Source organism: Mya arenaria, chromosome 15 (genome assembly GCF_026914265.1).
Source record: "Mya arenaria isolate MELC-2E11 chromosome 15, ASM2691426v1".
NCBI lineage: Eukaryota > Metazoa > Mollusca > Bivalvia > Myida > Myidae > Mya > Mya arenaria.
In genome coordinates, this window is record NC_069136.1 from 34,539,587 (window position 1) to 34,563,441 (window position 23,855).

The 23,855-nt window shown below is 34.6% G+C and overlaps 2 pseudogenes; both read right to left on the reverse strand.

The window, feature by feature from the left end:
- Nucleotides 1–8,380: 8,380 nt before the first annotated feature.
- LOC128220001 (uncharacterized) lies at nt 8,381–10,618 on the reverse strand (annotated as a pseudogene).
- Nucleotides 10,619–21,345: 10,727 nt separating this feature from the next.
- Nucleotides 21,346–22,906, reverse strand: LOC128219319 (uncharacterized; annotated as a pseudogene).
- Between the last annotated feature and the right edge of the window lie 949 nt (nt 22,907–23,855).

Genomic DNA, 23,855 nt, shown 5'->3' on the forward strand with positions numbered 1-23,855 from the left:
TCATGATCAATTTCGTCGAAAAAGACTGTGAATAATGACACCAAATTGAGAAACTACCTTATTTAATCTCAATACAAGGAATAAAATCTTACAATATATTATATTATTATTATCTTATATTATCTTGTATAACAATTGCATTTTTTTTAATTCAATAACTTTAATTTCAAATAAGGCAAATTCATTTCTAAAGCATCCTTTTTAAACAAGAGCAAGAAATAATAAAATTATGCATGAAAATCATGAAAACTTAACTGGCTGAAGATTTTACAGGAGTCGAACATGTAATACAATAATACATCACAGTTAATTGTAATACTCTATTTATTTATATTGAGGACATGTTATTGTTGATGTTTCTCTTATACTTAAGTAAATGCAAAAGTATTATTCTGGAAGTCGTTTCATTGAGAATCTGAGTTCGTATCTAAGTATGGTTTTCTGTCCTAGGTATGTTTCATTTTTGTTTAATCGATTATATTTAAAAACGTTTTTATTTTATAAACATATCAGTACAAGACAAATAAATGTCGTTGTTTCAAAAATACATTGTATAACTACAAGAATCTTATTCACAAACTGTTTACATAGAATGTTCAAATATAAAGTTATATCTACTTTCATAATAAATTATACAAAACACTTGTATTTATTTTTAATTTTAACAAATAAACTTTTATAATAATATTTTAAACAGTTTCATTTTTCTCACGCCTCTCACACAGTTTGTCACGGCCATTATCGAGCCATCGATGGAGACGGCAACGGCGTACGGTAACTTCATGTCGACGTCACATGACGCCAATATGTCCCCGTCGGGCGATATCTGGATGACGGAGTTTGTATTCATACTGCAGACAAACACAGAGTCATCTGGGCCAACACATGTGCCTCTCGGTTCCCGTATCCGGCAATCTTTACCCTCGCTGCCCTTGCCGGATACGGTGTTATACATGTAAACTGTGTGAGCAAACCTGTCAATAAGAACAAGCGTATCCCGGGATTGTATGTAGGTACATTTACTTTCTTCAATCTTATACGTCTTTCCAGGAAACTTCACGTTGTCAAAGTCGCTCTCCGTGCCGTTCACGTCAATCATCCTGGCAGGCCGCGGATTGTTCAAAGTGCTCACTAAGAACGTGCGGTCGTTCAGGGGACAGATGGAGTCGCAGTAGGTGGACGTGGTCAGCGTCTTCATGAGCGTGATCGTGTTGTCAATGTCTACTGTCAGCAGGCAGATGGTTCGGTTATTTAAGGTTACTGCAATAATGTTACCAGAGAAGGAAGACACGTAATAAGGATTTCCTTTAAATTTATAAAATGTGTCGAGCCTCTTCAATATGTCACTCAAGATAAAACATTTACAGTTGTAGCCATCCATGGTTTTCAACAGCTCTAGTCTTATCGCCGACTGTGTTTTTGGCCCTTGTGTTTTATCCAATGAAAATAATGCAACATCAGTGTTTTTTTTTTATTTTTAAAATGTTTTCGTTGATTGTTAGTCCCACTTTGACGGTGTAATCATTCTTTAACAAAGTGCTTAATGTTTGTGATGCCTTGTCTTGTGTTCTTTTGAGAATGTGGTTTAGAATGAATATTTCTGTTTCCGTTCCATTCTCGCGAACACTATCTGACATAGCCAAGTGCGTGTCAAGTTCTTTCTTCAGGTTTTCAGCCGCATTTCTCCTCGTATTTAGACGTTCGACTTCCTGTTTGTTATAGTTAGTCATTTCGCTGACAATTCGTGCCTTGGCTTTCTCAATTTTCATTAATAAGTCTTCCTTGTCAATATCAATTTCTTTTACGATTTCTTCCACTCGCAAAACGTTGTTCAACTGATCATCTTTATATTTCATTATAACTTCTGAGGCCGTAATAATGGATGCACGTATATTTTCCCTTTCATCATCTTTCACATTCTTAGCGACCTTTGCTATTTCGTGGATATAATCGCATCTACGTTGGCGAGAAAAGGCACATATTTCACAACACAAATCTTTGTGGTCTTCTCACTGAAACATGAACGCTCGTTTATGTTCGCAACACTGATCCAGTCCCTTCATATCGACATCTGGCTTGACACAGGCTTCGTGTGCAGCCACGATTTTATGTCCGTCTACGTTTTTTATGTGCACCTTGTGAACATCACAGCAGTCATCGCATATGTAAATTTTGCATGTTTTACAAAACACCGAAGCTTCCTCTGACCTGTCCCGATGACGACAGGGTTCACACTTATTCCCGACTTTTCCACCGACGGCGTCACTTTCACACACTAGAAGTGTATCATCAAATCCACCGGTAGCCATAGTTTTCTAGTTAAGTTATAGTCCTTTTCATGTATATGATACAAGCTTAAACATCCGTCCTCTTTTGAATTCGGAATGCTAATCTTATGTGAAATAGTTTTAACCAACACCAACATCCACCCACTTCCGATTTAGAAAAATTTAATATGTACAATGTTTCAAAAGGCCACACATTTGATAAGTGCATATCACATTATCTATTCAACGTTTAAACAAGCTCAGATTATGAAACTTTACAATCTGCGTGAAATGTATATAATATAGCATACAAGCATAAACGTATGATTGACCTCAGTAAATTAGTCTTCAGTAATTTTACATAGATTATTTAATGATTACCTTAAAATCATTTAGAGTTTACACCCCTTCTCTCCAAAAAACAATCGTTTACTTTTCGCTTGAACATTAACGTTATAAAGTATGCCCAAAGTGTTTCATTGCGTACATGGAACCGTCTAAAAACACATTAAACCAAATCAGTTTCGGAGGGGCGAAAGCGAAAAGGTAACGCCCGTAGGCACTTCAAATCCTGGATCCATCCCTGGTTATTCCATGACGAGTTTCTATGATCTGGGTCAATTAAAGATGACTAAAAATAAAGTGTTGTAGTATATTTGACTGATGTAATTGTTTTAGATTTCTTCACAATATGACCAAAGGGGCATACATTCATAAAATGCAGAAGAAACTCTCATCGATTCCAAAAACCTTATTTGAAATTTGTTTGCCGGGCAATTTAAGAAAAAGGAATTCTTTAAGCTGCACTCTTACAGATTGACAGTTTCGACATGTTTTAATTTTTTGTTTCAGAACCAGCTGTTTTTGGTATCAATGCCATCTATTCACTCATATAAGATGACCCACAATTGAACGTTTCTGAAAATTGGCTGAAATTTTTAGCTATAAAGCATCAAGTATCGACAATAACTATGGAAAATGCGATCTTATCTTTAGTCATGAGAGTGCTGCTTTAAAGTGTTTCTTTATATAATTGTAAGTTAAGCTAGAGACATCTGGTTTAGGGCGTATATTGATCCCTGTTACATACTTTTAACGTTATTATGTAGAGGACAACAAGACGATTCCTCAAAGCAATTATCAAACCTCTTGCCCTTTAAGGTACAATCAATAATTTGAAGTCCTTATATACATGTATGCAAGCTATTTTAAAATAGGGCGGGGCCAAAATGCCTACCAGGCGATAAAATGTACCAATAGTGTAAAACCTATTGGCCTTGTTTGGGAATAAATACTTTTAAGTGTTTCAGCTTATCAAATTATTTCAAATGTTCCTCCCGGCTAAGGTTTCAGGGCAACAATTGACACTAAAATCCTTCCGAATTGGATGATCACATTTTTGATGTGTTAAAGTTTAAGTTATGCAAGTCTATGTTAAACAAGTGACTCACCGGACAGTGACTACGCACATCTGCATTACTTAAAGGTAGTTTGGTATGGATCTATCAGACGATACTTCACAGAAAATACCATGCTCTGTGACTTGGATTTGGTCGAGAAGAATCCCAGGGGCAACTTTAAACCATAGGTACATTTGAAATAATTTTGTGAATAAATATAGTCGTTAGACTAGACTGGTTCATACAAAAAATAAAGCAAGAATATTTGTAATGTATTGGCCGTCATGACAACGAGAGTTCCTCATCAAATCAATTTACATTTTAAGAAATATGAAAGGGGATCACCAAGCGAATTCATGTGCAGTTCGGCGTAAAATACCTCTATGAATGGAAAAAAAAAACATGGGGAAGACGTTACTAATGTTTTTAGAACTTGTGTCCAACCCATTTGCTTTTTGTAATTTTTTGTAAATACCGATCATGTTGAAAGAAAAAAGGCAATAAAATATGTTTAAATCAAATCAATGGACGAACACTCTGTACGGATTTCAAAGACCTTTATTTGTCATGCATTGAGATGTCAAAGAAGACATTTTGTATAACATACATACAGACATAAATCATGTTTTTAAAGAATTATGAAAGTTTAATGACTTAATGTGACGAAATATATGTAATTTTGAAAACACACGAGCGAACCGGATTAAACTGGAGAACAAGTGAGAAAGGCGCCAAAATAAAGAAGGGCGGACAATTAAACATTCGGCGCTGAGAAAGAGTTCCCTCCCTTGATAATTATTAAATTTTCTCAAATTTGTTTTATGGTGCATTTATAAGATACCAGGTTATCCAAAATCATCAAAAAACATTATCGAATACCAATAACTACAAATAATAAAATTACTTTAACAATAAAACTGTAAGCATCAGTACTTCGTTTTTCCAAATAAATAAAATACCACATTTAAATAACATTTTTGACAATGAAAAGGGAATGAGATACAAACATCAAAACAGGCCTTATATAAGAACAGAATCGGGAACCCGTGACCTCCTTCTGTCAAGATATGTGTACAACCGACCAAATTACCGGGCCGATAACTCATCTTCTCAACACCAGCATAGGTAAAGGAACTATGACATACTAACGTATATTTCGTCCCCGAATTTCCAGGATGTAGATCAAGGTACACATGATCCCGACAAAACTTTGGTAGGATATTCAGTACATTTACAGTCACGGTCCCACGTTGAGCGCTAACTATCACCGGTTGAGAAAAAACGTATAGCAAGACCGGGACTCAATCAGGGACCATCCGCTGTCAAGGTGAGTGCGGTACCGAACTGCGCTACCGAGCCGATTAGGCATCTTCACAACACCTGAATAGGTAACGTTACCGTGATAATCGTGTAGTTCTGCCTTAAACCGAAATTGTTTCACTTCTATTAAAGCTGCCTCAATAATCGAAATGAAAATAATAACGCGACGAAACCAACATGTCCTTGAAATTAACTCGCATACGCGCCTTTTCGTGTGGTCCATATCAATCTTTTTCTGACTCACCGCCAACATCGTACGTAGCTCACATATCTGAAGTGTGTCTTTAACACTATGTTTATAAATTAAACACTTAAATATATGATGGTATTTTTTTATTAAAGAAACTAGCTACTTGATGTTTGTATATAAATATCATATGGCTGCATGTTTGACATTGATTTTGTCAACCCGAGGGTAAGATACCATCCGAGGCGTCAGCCGAGAGTGACATTCTGATTCGAGAGTTGACAATATCAATGTCATACATGCTGCCATATGATATTTATTTTATTATACTGAACAAAAAAAGTACAGAACAAGTTTTAAAATATTTTAATTCATTTACTTAAACAAGTTTAACAAGATTAACAAAATATAACATATACAAATAATTATATCTAGAACAAAATTGCATTGTTTACTTACTGACAGTTCATATCATCTGAGATTTAGTGTAAACATTGAATAGTGACGTCACTGTTGTATGTGTAAAACGGAGGCAATTACGTCATGATTTAGCTAAAATATTGAAGCAGTTATTCGCCCTTATATGACATTCAAAATATCACTGTGGTCAAACGACTTGACGGTGAATTTTCGCTTGGTCACCTGTCAAAATATCACTTTTTCGGGTAATGGGATTTTACAATTGTAGACAAAAGTGACGTATAATAAATGATTATATGCCTCCGCTCTACTGATATGTCTCCGCTGCTCATGTAGATTGAAAGGATAATATAGGATAATATGTCTCCGCTGTACATGTTGATAGCAGAGCATATGTCTCCGGTCTACTGATATGTCTCCGCTCTACATTTAGATTTATATAATAATATGTCTCCGCTCTACTTATATGTCAACGCTCTGCATTAAGTTTAAATTAAGTGTTTGGCCAACAGGTTCCAATGGAACCCAACAGAGGAAACTTGATTTTTTATGCCAACGATGATTTTTCTAGCTTACTGTCGCCTCGATATATTTCCTCGATATATTATGTTATTTGCCCTTATATGGCATTCAAAATATCACTACGGTCACATGACCTGACAGTGCATTTTCTCTTGGTCACGTCTCAAAAAGATTGAAAATGTTTCTGATAGTAAAAATATATCTCTTTTTCGGGTAATTGGATTTTACCATTGTAGACAAAAGAGGTATAATCAATTTAGATAACATTTTAACTAAGTGAGTTTATAAAAGAAATAAATTTGGAAAACGTCTTTTAAAACTCGATATGAGTTATAACCTTTCTTATTGATACGCATAAATTAACTTCCTCTTTATAAGTGACAATATCAACATTAGTTTTCTTCGGGTTTTTTCATTTTCTATAATCAATAAAACTGTGATGGCTTTCCTCGCGAACCAAATTTTTTTTTATCCCAGTTAAAATGATTTGATTAAACATCATATATCGGAATACCACGCCAACTCATGAATTATCATGAAAACTATAAACGCCCACACTTTAATTGTTTTTATTGATTTAAAACGTCAGTTGTTAGTTAGGTTTACTTATCCAATATTCTATTAGATTATCAGAACAAGCAGGTTTTGGTTTTTAAAGACGCATGAAAAAGGTTGATACATCATTTAGATTAATAGCTACGTGGCCACATATTCTCTAATAGCGTCAACATATCGCTTATATTTTATCTGTACCTAAATAAAATGCATTTTTTTTTTAATCATTATATTCACAATATATTCAAATCAGTTAAATACGATAATGCATGAAATTTAAAACAAACAAACAAAAAACAACAACAACATTTTACCATCAATATATTATGCGCCTTTAATATTGAGACATATTTAGTCCAAATTCGCTATGTCGAACTCTGAGATCTAGACGTTCTGGTTATTTCGAATTTGTTTCGATTGTGTTGGGTAAAGTAAGACAATATTCGTATTTCGGTTATATCGAATGTTCGCTATCTCAAAGTATTTCTTGAGGTCCCGACTACTTTGACTTAGCCAGTTTTGAGTGCATATACTATTGGATGTATGTTTCTCTTACTACAAATAAAGGCTCATATAAATGTAATTTTATGCTACTTTGTAGACATATCAGATCCCTCGAACTCCACACACTTTGACCAGACCAATTGCGTTCATTCCTCGATAATGACATCACTCCCGCAATTCATTCCTTAAATATCACTTTTCTAGAAATATTTAAATATGGAATGGTCAAATTTGAATATGTTCTTTGAAAACATGCACCACCATCATCATCATCATCATCATCATCATCATTTACATTCAACATCACCACCACTACCAAACCATTATAATCATCATCATCATCAGCAGCAGCAGCTGCAGTGTAGCATCATTATAAACATAGTTATAATCAGCAGCGGCAGAAGCACCACAACTACATCACCACCATCATCACCACCATCACCACCACAAAACACCACTGCGGTAGAGTTTTCTAATTCATGCATTGACCTTATCACTTGTGCATATGACATATATACTGTCTTTGACACTTCGAGTATGACATTTCGACATGGAAACTTGGGCTTTGACATTTCGACGTTTTCATTTTAGCTATGATATTACGATATTGAAACTTTGGCTATGACATTTCAACATTGAAATCTTGACAATGAAATTTCGACGTTACGATTATATAATTGTTTTCATTAATAAATCAATTTCATAGAGATAGACTGTATTTAATGACACCACATTGAGAAGCAACTTTCTTTAACCGCAACACAAGGAAATAACTCGAATAACATATACAATTTTATATTTCAAGTTCTTCATTATTAATAAAAGAAAACAATCTTCTAATTAGTATTAGGTAACTAAATAAACCCATATGCATGATACAAACAATATTAAATGTAAAAAGAGTGACTGCATTTCAAACAGATATCCTATTTACACTTAAGCAAGAAATAATAAAATCGAGAAGCATAAAACTCTTAATTGGCGGGTAGCTTTACAGGAGTCGAGTTATGGATATCAAAATGCTCACGATAACAACCGACACCATCAGCGGCATCAGCATCAGTAACTTCAGCAGCTGCAGAAGCAGCAGCAACAGCAGCAGCAGCAGCAGCAGCAGCAGCAGTAGTAGTAGTAGTAGTAGTAGTAGTAGTAGTAGTAGTAGTAGTAGTAGTAGTAGTAGTAATAGTAGTAGTAGCAGCAGCAGCAGCAGCAGTAGCAGTAGCATCATGATAATGCATAGAAAGTGATGCGAAAGGAGTTACCCGATTAACTGTTTTATATTGTAACAACGATACACTGTAAATGTTCTAGTTCTGTGTTTCTATAATGAGTAATATGATGATAGTATACTTGCACATGCAATGCAATAAAACATAATAGATGAAAACTATCTATTTCTATTGAGAACATGTATTATGTTTGCTAATGTTCCTCTTACGCTTCAGTAAATACAATATTCTGGAAGGCGTTTCATTAAGGAATTGTGTGCGTACCTAAGACCTAGATGTGGTTAATGTCTTTTAAATAAATTATTTAAAAAAAAAATCATATCAACACAATATACTTTAATTTATTTCAGAGCTTTAATAAAACACCTTTATTGCATTATTTTAAACAGTTTCAGTTTTCCCACTCCTTTCACATTGTTGCTCACGGCCATTCTCGACCCATCACTGGAGACGGCAATCGCATGCGGATACTTCATGTCGACGTCATATGACGTCAATGTTTCCCCGTCGGACGATATCCGGAAGACGGACTTCGTGTTCTCACTGCAGACAAACACGGAGTCACCGGGGCCCACACACGCGCCTCTGGGTTCTCGTATCCGGTCATCTATAACCTAACTACCCTTGCCGGTTACAGTGTTATACATGTAAACTGTGTGAGCAAACCTGTCAATAAGAACAAGCGTATCCCGGGATGGTATGTAGGTACATTGACTTTCACCAGCCTTATACGTCTTGCCAGGAAACTTTACGTTGTAAAAGTCGCTCTCCTTGCCGTCCACGTTAATCATCCTGGCAGACCGCGGATCGTTATAAGTGCTCACTACGAACGTGCGGTCGTTCAGGGGACAGATGGAGTCGCAGTAGGTGGACGTGGTCAGCGTCTTCATCAGCGTGATCGTGTTGTCACTGCCCACTGTCAAAATGCAGATGGTTCGGATATCTCCGGCACTGACGGTCACTGCAATATTCCTATAAGAGTAAGAAGTTACGTCCCTAGGAGATGTCTTAAATTTATAAAATGCGTCAAACCTCATCAACGTGTCACTCAAAATAAAACATTTGCAGTTGAAGTCATCCACGGCAACTACCCTCCCGTCCGGCAGGAAGTCCAGCCCAGTAACAAACGGCTCCGTTTTGTCGTCCCCTGTCTTCATGAGCTCCATGGTTTTCAACAGCTCCAGACTCACCGGCGTATGTTGGTTTGTTTGTGTCTCTTCTAAAGAGATTTTTGCTGAGTTCATTACATCGTCTCCATTCAAAGATTGTGTTTTTGGCTCTTGTGTTTTATATAATGAGAATAATGCGACATCAGTAGTTTTTATTTGTAAAACATTTTCGTGGATTTTTAGTCCCACCTTGACGGTGTAATCATTCTTCAATAAAGTTTTCAGTGTTTGTGCTGCCTTGTCTTGCGTCCTTTTCAGAATGTGGTTTAGAATGAATATTTCCGTTTCCGTTCCATTCACGTGAACGCTATCTGACATTACCAAGTGCCTGTTAAGTTCTTTCTTCAGGTTTTCAGCCGCATTTCTCCTCGTTTTAAGACGTTCGTCTTCCAATGTGTTATGGTTCGTCATTTCTCTGACAATTCGCGCCTTGGCTTCCTCAATTTTCGTCAATATGTCTTCCTTGTAAACATCAATTTTTTTAACGATTTCTTCCACTCGCGAAACGTTGTTTAATTGATCGTCTTTGCATTTCATTATAACTTCTGAGGCAGTAATAATGGATGCACGTATCTTGTCCCTTTCAACATTTTTCACATTCTTAGCGACCTTTGCTATTTCGTTGATATTATCGCATCTACGATGACGAGAGAAGGCACATATTTCACAACACAAATCTTTGTGGTCTTCACAGTGAAACATGAATACTCGTTTGTGTTCGCAACACTGATCCAGTCCCTTCATATCGACATCTGGCTTGACACAGGTTTCATGGGCAGCCACGATATGATGTTCATCTACGTTTGTTATGTATATCTTATGTCCATCACAGCAGTCATCGCATAGATATTCCTTGCATGTATTACAGAACAACGAAGCCACCTCTGACCTGTTCCGACGACGACAAGGTTCACACTTGCTCCCGATTCTTCCGCCGACGATGTCACTACCACATTCCTGTACGTGTTCATCCATTCCTCCGGTAGCCATGTTTTTATTGTTAAGTGTACAACCATTTATGTATAAAACTTGTATAAATCTTCCGTTCCTGTTTATCCGCTATGATTATACAAATACTACTTTCGTTTTAGTATAGTTCACTGTTCATTCACCTTAAGGTAAAATATTACCAATCGAAAGACTATTATCGATTAAGATATGTTGACTGTGCAGTGACGTTTCATGTACATGTACTATGTTTACAGGTCGGTTGTGAGAAAGCGTTAAATATCATGTACGTTAATAAGTATATGATCAATGAAATTTTCATTTGACGTAAAATTGGATCGCATTGACGTTAATATTATATGCATTATGTGTTGTATGACTTTGAAAATATTGTAAGCTGTACACGGAAAAGAAATGTACTTTTTTATGTGCGTAAAGCAATTCAATTGTTTTTATCATTAGTTTCATAACGCCCACATAATATGCATTTCCTTGAAAGTTTATTCAAGCAAGAACGTTAGCTTGCTAGATTTATACCAATTTCGAATCGAGATGTCGTGAACATGAACTATCTTGAACGCCCCCATAAACAGTATTGTATTGCTAACAAGGCCTATAAAATTGGAACTTGAATAACAATAAAATATATATTAGGATAGAGTATGAATATTTTTTTCAGAGAAATGGAAGGCTCAATGTATCACTTTCGAATCACAGCTGGGAATCGCAAGCCAGGAGTACTTAAAACATTCAGAACAATTTATTTACTATAACTAGTACATCGATTCACGCTTTGTAATCTTTCTCCAGAAAAAAACCCTCAAATCATTTAAAAATATATCATCTTTTTCGAGTCACGCATTGGAATATCACTCCAGGAACACACAAACAATTTATAATTATCTCACCGCTATCCAATAATGCCCGCTTATCCCGCGTTAAAATATATTTATATTTAAGTTTACGTTTGTGCAATGTTACCTTAAGAAAATAACAATTATATAAAAAAAAAACTACAGAGAGCAGTCCAGTTGTCAAAAAAAGAAGATTGCCCTGTAAAAAGGCCCAGAGTCAATGCCAAAGGATGATCCCAAGGTTGACAGGAAGCGTACAAAACAAGGCAGGAATGTCACGTAATGGAAATGTGTACATGTTTTTTTTACTTAAATAAAACAACATATAAGTAGTGTAATGTTATCAGCACACAAGAGCTTAGTATAATATGATGTTTTGGTTTGGTTTAAACAGCAATTTATCTGCTGCCATTGTAAACTAATTTAGACAGAAAGATTTGTTATCGCATTATAAATCATAAATGACACACATTTTAATTTACAATATCCTATGCTACCGTTCGATCAAAGCTACAGAAAACAGGAATGAATACTGGTCTGGGGACGACTGCAAAATCTGAAGATGAGGAATTAGACGACCAAAGCGCTGTAGGAGATCAAGCAATGTAACCATTTATGTTGAACTGATTCATACTATATTAGTCCGTCATGGTGGCATGCATGCAGTTTTGTAATTAATGTGACGCATACCAGTTTATAATACTTATGTGTACATATGTTTCATTGAATGAGATGTAAATCTATGATTAAAGGGTTGGTCATGAAGGCTTTTTTATATTAAGAAAAAGCAAACAGACTATGCCAAACTTTAAAGTTACCAAAGGGGAAAATTATCAGGATTTAGCAATAAATGCATTTGTTGGTATAACACAAAATGTTAATTACTCATATGATGTTTTGTCGGAGCAAGAGGGTTTTAATCAGATGAGGATGAAGAATTACCTGTGGCGACACAATCGAGGTCATTGAGGGCATTATCTTCATTTCCCCGAACAGTTACACGCATCTGTACGGGTATATACCCTTCCAAATCCTTTGTTTAATAGTAAAAAAGGAGGGAAAGGAGGCAGGCGCAGTTGGCTGAGAGCGCAGAATGAAAAACTAACAATCTACAAGATATCATACCCTAAATGTTTAATGCTGGATTTTTTTCCTTATATATTGTTCAATGAATTGATTCTTATATCTAGTCTTATTTTGTTGTTCATTTATACACTGACAGTTAAATAACACGTCAATATACTGTCAAAAAGCACATTAATCTCAACTTGTTTACTTCTGTTTATATTTTTATTCAGTTCATAATTCAAAGAATATTATTATTCAAGTACTTATTAACTTGACATATGTTGAGATTTGAAAATGTACTGTAATATATATTTAATTCATTTTAGTCTGAATATGTTGCACTTAATTTTACTGTTGAATATCTTTCAAGCCTTTTTGTGTTTTACTTTCATAATGTGATTCAAACACTTGTTTTATTAATGAAAATTGGTTATAACTGTAACATAGTAATGCTTTGTTGAACATTCATAATATAGTTTTGTGAAAATTATGAAGCAGATATTAAGATTTCAAATAGATTTAGAATTCCAATGTTTTCATAAAGAACATGATAAATCTGTGTACATTATGGCATGTATGTATCTTATAACGTGGACATTTTGATGATTCATTTGGCCATGTGGGATTATTATCCACATTCTGTTAAAACACTATTTGTTTGACTATTTGAAGCAATGATAATAACAAATTGTATTAAATATCAAATTGCTTGTTTTCTTATGTAGGAATTGAATATTGGCATAATGTTGGCCATACCTCGGCGTTAAACCCTTATGCCGACATCGGCCCCATGTTGAGCCGTGTTGCATATCCGGCATCGGCCCGATAAAAATACCAATGTCGATGAAATGTTCCATATCGGCCCGACAGCGGGCCAACATATGTGTGCAAGGATGTTCTTACCAGCACTGTACGTATTTTAAATGTATTGAAGGCAAATCAAGCTTTCAACAAGATCTGACCAAAGCTACCCTTATTGCAATTATATTGAAGGTCAATGTTGCTTTGAACATGTTCTGACCAACACTGCCCATATTGCAAGTATATTGAAGGTAAATGTAGCTTTGAACTTTTTCTGACCAACACTGCCTGTATTGCAAGTATGTTGAAGGTTAATGTAGCTTTGAACATGGTCTGATCAACACTGCCCGTATTGCAAGTATGTTGAAGGTAAATGTAGCTTTGAACATGCTCTGACCAACACTACCCGTATTGCAAGTATATTTAAGGTCAATGTAGCTTTGAACATGTTCTGACCAACACTGCCCGTATTGCAAGTATATTGAAGGTCAATGTAGCTTTGAAAACGTTCTGTCCAGCACTGCCCGTATTGCAAGTATGTTGAAGGTTAATGTAGCTTTGAACGTGGTCTGATCAACACTGCCCGTATTGCAAGTATGTTGAAGGTAAATGTAACTTTGAACATGCTCTGACCAACACTGCCCGTATTGCAAGTATAATGAAGGTCAATGTAGCTTTGAACATGTTCTGACCAACACTGCCCGTATTGCAAGTGTATTGTAGCTAGCTGTCGCTTTGAACTGGTTCTCACTAATACTGTCCTTATAGCAAGTATATTGAGGGTCAATGAAGCTTTGAACACGTTCTGGCGAACACTGTCCGTTTTGAAAATCTATTGAAGGTACATGAAGCTTTAAATATGTCCTGACCAACAATACCTGTATTGCAAGAATATTGGAGTTAATTGCAGCTTTGAACATGAACATATTCTGACCAACAGTGCCCCATTTAGGCTCATCGAAAATGTAGCAGTTATGTAGATACCGATGTGTCCGACAAGGCCTGTAGTTGAGTTCAACTGTAATATGCGGTGCAGTGCAACGATTACTTTTGTAAGACCCTTGATTACCTGTCAGTGCTCGCACATTTCATAACAAAACCCCTCGCACGCACGCAAAAGAGGCATTCATTTAGTCAAGTCAATTTGAATTTGCTGATATTCTTTTCGACGTTTTATAGATTGGATGCATAGTGAAACGATTGATACAGCAAACATCCGACTAGTATACATAGTCCCATTACCCTATAACGTATACCCTTATTTATATCTAAAAAAGCCTACATCAAAAATGGTACATAATTGATTTTAGATATCCCAAAGTAATTATTTCCCATCATATTACAAGTCGTCACTTCTTCAAAGGCTTTAATTGAATATATCCAAGCAATAAAAAAAGCTGAATCACGCCAAGAAATACAGGCGAAATTAACCACTTTGAGTTTCAGCTGCACATAAGACCCTAATTTGTCAAAAGCTGGATCATGTGTCTATTCACATTATCATTCCTAGATATTATTTTGTTTGGTCCGTTTTATTTGGAATGCCAATAACTCCTCTATTGGATAATTTGTAAATCTGGCCGTTTTAAAAGTCACATTATATTTAGGGAATGCTAAACTGTTGATTCTTAAATGTAAGATTAATTGCGTAATTTGTAATAAAAAAACACAACACAATTATAACCGTTTGAATTTTCTAAACAATAAACCAACCTTGTTTGCTAACGTTAGTTAAATTTTAGCTAGGTATTGATATTTAGAATTTTATAAAAATTGCCAATTTAGATACTGATGTTCTTATATCATTTTTTAAACAAAGAGTAATTGATGATATATTGCAAAGATGGCATGACAAAATGAATGACAATCGTGTGCTGACTTTATATGTTCATGTCAAAAGTTCACTTGATATTAAACCGTGCTTTGAAACTATTATTTCAGGGCACCTTAGAGTTGCCCTTACAAAACTAGGCCTGTCTGCTCAAAGACCACGAGTCCATACAGGAAGGTATGGCCACAATAAAATAGAAATATATTTGCGTGTAATCCACACTATGCTATATTTGTAATGCAAAGGTTACTGAAGATATGCTCCATTTTATCTCTATTTGTCCTTTTTACAAACAACTTAGAGTGAAATATATAAAGCATTACTGTTCACCTCGACGTAATTTGTATGAACTTTTACAGTTACTGTCACAAGAAACTAAATCTGAAACATTTATACTAAGCTACAAAGACATGTGCATTACATTTAATGCAGTGATATATTGTATCTAAGATTTATGCCACTATTTATTACTTATGTCTTGTAGATTGGTTTGTTCAAATGCATTTATATGGCACAAAAACTAAATTGTTAACGTGAACAAATAAACTGTTCTGTACTGTAAAAATTATTCCTTATTTCAACAGAAGACAATACAAGACGTTTTTTTAGGCAGGATTTGACAATTCATTGTACAACATTCTTATCAGATAAGAGGAAGCAAAGTTTTTCAATATCATTATACGGGTTGAACATGGCATTAACATTACTAGCTTCTTGAAGGAGTAACTGACGAATTTCAGCTAGTGTCGAATAATCAAGTAACACGTGCATTTTTATCTTCTATCCCAATATATCAGAATGGACATGTTCTATCACAAACATCTACTCTTTCATATAAACCTGTCTTTAGCATTACTGCTGCATTTTGCAGTCTATAACTAAACGGCAATAATAGATTTACATAGTGTTCAACTTTTCAATCAAATTTAAGTTTTTGGTATGATCTTAATTTGTTTCCATCGTGACCAGGTTAAGCCAAACAACAATTTACTGATACACGCCCCTCATCTACACACACTTCCATTGCAGCATTTGACAGCGTATTTAAAAGTATATTCTTGTACAACGGATTATTGCAGTATACAAATTCTTACAATACAACTTACACAGAATATTTTCACTCTTGAATTTCTGTTTCTACAGTTCCTTTCAGCAGATAAAAGACATCGTGAAATCTTGAAATCAAGTTTCGACTGGTTCCAATCCTATACAACAAGCAACAGTATATTTCGGTATCTAGTTTTCAGTTCCCGGAGAGAAAAAAAACACCACTAGGTTTCTACTGCTTCAAACGATACCTACTAATTAATTACCCTAATTAAAGTGTTTAAATTAATTTGAGACACATTTCTCACTTTACGACGGTAATAAGTTAAAGTTGTCCACCTCTTTACTCAACAACGTGGTAATTACGGATGTCCACGTGAAGTGATGATTACAATCTCGTGACAACTGACACAAGTAAACGTACTATATATTCAAGGGAGTTTTTTTTAAAACATCAAACATTAATATTTTAGCTTCAATATCACAATTCAACAGGAGTTCTCCCTGTATTTCATTAAATATTTATTTTGCAAAGAGCATAATCTTTATTTTTTCTATAAAATGGCTGACATGCGAAATTCCCCACGAGAGGTTGCTTCATATCTGAGAAAGGTTGGTGTTTTATTATCTGTACACACATGTCATGCCGATTTCATTGTTTTCAATGAAATAAATACAAACAGAACTGCACAATTTCATTTATATCAATCAGATTTATTGGCATATCGGCAAATTTGCCTTGGGTCATTTACAAATATTACCATAAATTATGGCCAAGAAGTACAAGTAACATGACAAACAATAAACATACAAGCAAACATAAATAAAATTAAATAAGTAATACAACATTAAGCAAAAAAATCTTTTGTATTTACATGATTAACATTATAATTTTACTGGTCTATATTAAAATACTCTACACGTTAAATTTTTATTTATTAAGAAGCAGCTAATTCTTGTAACTTTTCATTTCTTAGTTTCATAGCATAGAAAACAAATTTTGCAAGATCGTTAACCTGTTTACGGTTTCTATTTAACATAATGTGCCTGAGATGGCCAACTTGACCTTATACAATATTTAATTCTTAATTCTGAGTATGCACTGCAACATAAAAGAAATTGATATTCTGATTCTAAAACATTTAGCGTACAGAGTTTACATAATCTATCATGTCTATTTACATTATCATATCTACCAGGTTCTATATACAGTGAATGCGATGAAAGTCTAAATCGAGATAGTTCTTTTCTATATTTTTCGTTGGTTACAATATCTATGTAATATTCATGCACAAAGCTATTTTCATACATACAAAAATATCTCATCTTTGGTTGATTTGATAATGTATCATGCTTCATGCTTAAAGTCATCAAGTATATTTCCAAAACCGAGATTATTCAACAGCCTTTTAAGAGAGCTATAATACACATTTGCATTAGAATTTACAAAAACGTTCCTATGACTTTCAAACATCTGGTAAATTAATGAATCAGGGTTTCTCATTACATTAGTCCAAAAATTTTATGATCTTACTTAACATATAACTGACAACGGAAAACGTCCAAGTTCACAAAAAAAGCCACATTAGATGTTTGTGGTTTAACCCCTAATACAAGCTTACAAAACTTAAGATGTAGGTTATCTATTTCTTTATAACCATATACGCCCAATAATTCCGAACCATACGTGAGTATGGGCAACACGAGTGAATCAAAAAGAGCTAGCTTAGTTTTAACATCAAGAGGGACTCTACTAAAAACGGAAAGTAAGCTAGTATATGCTCTAAGAGCCTGCTCACTTAACTTTTTGCAGCAAAACACATGTTGCGCGTGTTTGTAAAATTGATACCTAAATAAGTGAAATCCTCAACTATTTCAATAACTTCGTCATTGATCATCCACTGGAAATTGCATTGACTTTTTCGTTTCTCAAAGATACATATCGAGGGCTCAACGCAATAGTGTCGTAACTCCATTTTTTTTTACAAAATGATGTTTTTGCATTTTTCACATGCTTTAACAGTTTTCCATCTGTCATAAAAATATTTTTGAAAAATATTGATTTTTAAGTACTTAAAATGAAAAGTTGTCCGAAAGTCGTATTTTAATTTGACTATTTACATTTATGCAACACTGTACTAACTTGAGTTACATAAAAGTGTTGCACTGAAAACTAGGCCAAGTTTGATTTAAAAAAATAAATATGCAACACTGTAGTAACTTAATGAATTTCATTAAAATGATGTCATAATCACGATGCCATAGTGCTGTGATTTCACTTTTCTCAGAAAAGAAAACAACAACAGTAAACATATACATGTACATGTTAAAAATGATGAAATGCAAATAATTTTGTAGATTTATTTGCGCCACATCTGAAGATAACAGTTTTTAGGTGTTTTTATTTGTTCTGTTTTTTTTAAATACTTATGAAATATTCCTTATCCTAGTTTTGTATTGTAACTTGTTCTTAAAGAAGTAAAATGATTACCTTAATATTTGATATACTTACTACAAGCCTCTGAATATAGCGTACTTAAAAGGGGGTTTCTGCCTCATAGCAATCTCCATCAGTATTTAGGTACCATCGTGAACAACCTCATTAAAACCCCAAAACATGCATCGACAGCGGTTTCTCAGTATCACTTGTTTATAACAGTAATCATTGAAACAGTGTATACATATACATACATAAAAACCTTTGCTATATTGTATCCTTTTTTATTTCCATATTGAAACCTTTGCTATGACATTTCGATATTGAAACCTTTGCTATGACATTCCCATATTGAAACCTTTGTTATGACATTTCGATATTGAAACCATTGCAAGACATTTCCATATTGAAACCTTTGCTATGACATTTCCATATTGAAACCTTTGTTATGACATTTCGATATTGAAACCATTGCAAGACATTTCCATATTGGAACATTTGCTATGACATTTCCAAATTGAATCATTTGCTATAACATTTCCATATTGGAATCTGTGCTATGACATTACCATATTGAAACCTTTGTTATGACATTTCATATTGAAACCTTTGCTATGACATTCCCAGATTGAAACCTTTGCTATGACATTTCCATATTGGAACATTTGCTATGACATTTCCAAATTGAATCATTTGCTATAACATTTCCATATTGGAATCTGTGCTATGACATTACCATATTGAAACCTTTGTTATGACATTTCCATATTGAAACCTTTGTTATGACATTACCATATTGAAACCTTTGTTATGACATTCCCATATTGAAACCTTAGCTATGACATTTCTGTATTCAATTCTTTGCTATGACATTTCTATATTGAATCCTTTACTATGACATTTCCATATTGAAACCTTTGCTTTGACATTTCGATATTGAAACCTTTGATATGACATTTTGATATTGAAACCTTTCCTATGACATTTCCAAATTGAATCCTTTGTTATGACATTTCCATATTGAAACCTTTGTTATGACATTTCGATATTGAAACCATTGCAAGACATTTCCATATTGAATCCTTTGTTATGACATTTCCATATTGAAACCTTTGCTATGACATTCCCAGATTGAAACCTTTGCTATGACATTTCCATATTGGAACATTTGCTATGACATTTCCAAATTGAATCATTTGCTATAACATTTCCATATTGGAATCTGTGCTATGACATTACCATATTGAAACCTTTGATATGACATTTCCATATTGAAACCTTTATTATGACATTTCCATTTTGAATCCTTTGCTATGACATTTCCATATTGAAACCTTTATTATGACATTTCGATATTGAATCCTTTGTTATGACATTTCCATATTGAAACATTTGTTATGACATTTCGACATTTGCACTCTAGCTATGACATTTCGACGTAACGATTATATATTTGTTTTCATTATCAAATGCATCGAATTAGACTCTATTTAATAACACCTCATTGAGAAGCAACTTATGTTTATTCGCAACGCAATAAAACAATTCTTATATTATTTACTTATCTTTTATTTCATTAACTTTAAAATCAATCGAAGCAACAAAATACATCCATATGCATGACACGAGCAATTGAGTAAAACAAAAAGTGACCATTATCCAAACAAACTTTCTTTATATACAAGAGCAAGGAATGAAAAAATCGTGAAGCATGAACAACTTAACAGGCGGGGTCTTTACAGGAGTCAAATTCAGGAGTAAAAAGAAGGAGCTTATCAGCAGTAAATTCAGGAGCAAACATGTTTATAAATAAAACAGTTATCGAGATTATCACGACCACCACCGACATCATCATCATCACCAGCAGCAGCAGCAACAGCAGCATAATGCATTGAATATGATTGGAAAGGACACGTTATTGAATGGTTGTTCGATTAACTGCTTTTGCATTATATTGTCACAACGAATAATTGTTGAAAATGTTCTCGTTTGTAATAACTGTTCTGTGAGGATAGGTACTAATAGTTTAATATTTTGCGTATATATACTAAATATACATAAAGTTTTAAACTATTAGAATATTCGAATATTCGATCGAAAAATTACCACATTTTCGAATATCAATTTTGCCAATCGTTTGCATTCCTAATATACAAGCTTAGAATATTGCCCTGTGCAATTTTGTTAAATAAATGATATAAAAGATGTTCATCGACATGACATTATTATTACTATCATAATAACATGATATTCAGCTATAAAGCTATAAGCAATGCACCTACTACCATGGTGATTGAAATAATACACGAACACGAAGCGCGAGTTTTACATAATTTTAGTAGCAACATCAGCAACGACTCGCACAGGTAAACTAATAGTATATGTACACATACAATACAATAATAATCGCAGTTTTATACTATTTATTTCTATTGAGGACATGTATTTTGTTTGTTGAAGTTCACCTGACGCTTCCGTAAATACAATACTCTGGAAGGCGTTTCATAAAAAATCTTAATCGTAAATTGTGTTCGTACCCAAGTATGGTTTCTGTCCTAGGATTGTTTTATAATTTTGCAATCAATAATATTTAGACATATACTTATTTTATAAACATATAACTACAAGACAAATAATCGTTGTTTTAAAAATACATCGTAATACTACACGAATCTTATTTACAAACTATTCACATACAATTTTAAAACAGAAAGTTATAATTATTTACTTTCATAACATATAATACATTACACTTGTATTTATTACTAATCTTGACAAAGTTTCGTTTATTGTTTTATTTTAAACAGTTTCAGTTTCATACCGCCTATCAAACAGTTGGTCACGGCCATTTTCGAGCCATCACTGGAGACGGAAACGGCGAACGGATATTCCATGTCGACGTCACATGACGCCAATATCTCCCCGTCGGACGATATCTGGATGACGGAGTTCGTGTTCTTAATGCAGACAAACACGGAGTCATCGGGACATACACAGGTGCCTCTGGGTTCTCGTATCCGGTCATTTTTTACCTCCGTGTTGTTGCCGGTCACGGTGTCGTACATGTAAACTGTGTGAGTATACCTGTCTGTAAGGACAAGAGTATCCCTGGATGGTACGTAGGAACAGAGACTTTCCCAATTTTTATAGATTTTTCTCGAAAACTTCACGTAATCAAAGTCGCTTTCATTGCCGTCTACGTCAATCATTCGTGCAGGGCTCTGGTCGTCATAAGTGCTCACTAAGAACGTTCGGTCGTTCAGGGGACAGATGGAGAAGCATTTGGTAGACGTGGTCAGCGTCTTCATCAGCGTGATCGTGTTGTCACTGCCCACTGTCAAAAGGCAGATGGAACGGATATCTCCGTCACTGACGGTTACTGCAATATTCTTATCACAGTAAGAAGTTACGTCACGAGGATTTGTCTTAAATTTATAAAATGTGTCGAACCTCTTTAATGTGTCACTCAAAATAAAACATTTACAGTTCATGTTATCCACGGCGACCATTTTCCCGTCCGGTAGGAAGTTTAGCCCAGTAAACAACGGCTGCATCTCGTCGTCTCCTCTCTTGAAGATGTTCATGGTTTTCAACAGCTCCAGACTCACCGCCCGTTGTTGAATCTTGTTCACATTTTTAGAGTTTTCTTGTGTTTCATTTAATGAGAATAATTTCACATCAGTAGTTTTTATTTTCAAAATGTTTTCGTTGATTTCTAGTCCCACTTTAACGGTGTAATCATTCTTCAACAAAGTGTTCAGAATTTGTGATGCTTTGTCTTGCATCCTTTTAAGAATGTGGTTAAGAATGAACATTTCCGTTTCCGTTCCATTCTCGCGAACGCTATCCGACATTGCCAAGTGCGTGTCAAGTTCCTTCTTCAGGTTTTCAGCCGCATTTCTTCTCGTATTTAGACGCTCATCTTCCTGTGCATTATGGTTAGTCATTTCGCTGACAATTCGCGCCTTTGCTTTCTTAATTTTCGTTAATAAGTCTTCTTTGTAAATATTAATTTCGTTAAAGATTTCTTCGTCTCTCGAAACGTTGTTCAATTGATCGTCCTCGCATTTCATTATAACTTCTGAGGCAGTGATAATGGACGCACGTATATTTTCCCTTTCATTACATTTCACATTCTTAGCCACCTTTGCTATTTCGTGGATATTATTGCATCTTCGATGACGAGAAAAAGGCACATATTTCATAACACAAATCTTCGTGGTCTGCACAGTGAAACATGAACACGCGTTTATGTTCTAAACACTGATCTAGTCCCTTCATATCGACATCTGGCTTGACACAGGCTTCATGGGCAGCCATGATATCATGTTCATCTGCGTTAGTCATGTGTCCCTTGTGTACATCAAAGCAGTCATCGCATAGATATACCTTACATGTATTACAGAACAACGAAGCCACCTCTGACCTGTCCCGACGACGACAAGGTTCACACTTGCTCCCGATTCTTCCACCGACGGCGTCACTACCACATTCCTGAATGTGTTCATGCTTGTTAGTTATCCACTTATGTATAAAACTTGTAAAAATTCTTCCGAACATGTTTATCAGCTGTGACTATACAAATATCAATCTACTTTCGTTTAAGTATAGTTCACTGTGCATTCGCTTCCAGGTAAAATATTATTACTCGAAAGATATCTACTTTCTATTCAGATATGTCCACTGTGCAATGACGTCTCATTTACATTTACAGTGTTTATAAAGGTCGCTTGTGCGATAGCGTTATTTATCATGTGAGTTTATATATGATATGATCAATAAAAGGATCAATCTGACGTAGAATTGTGACAAATTGAACATGTAAATATGTGTTTTATGCATTGTAAGACTTTCAAAAATATTTCTAGGTATAGTCGGAAAAGAAATTTAAATTCTATATATTAAATGAGGGTAACGCAATTCAAAATTGTATTCGTTAATTTCAATAACAACACAATATGCATGTCCTTGAAAGTTTATTCAAGTAAAATTAGCTTGCTTAAATTTCACCAGTTTCAAAACAATATGCTCCGATAAAGACCTACACAATTATAAGCATAGTTTATGAAGATGTTTTCAGGGAAATGTGAAGCTCATCTTTAGACAAGTATATTAAAAACGGGTAAAAACTATGAAATTGTTTTATCAGTTTCTTAAGCAGGGGTAGATCCGGGTTTGAAGGTTGTGTGTGTGTGGGCGGGGGGAGGGGGGGGGGTCACTATCGAATCACTGCTGGGAATGGCAATCCATGAGTACTAAAAACATGCAAATCTTTATTATCACCATCAAATCACGG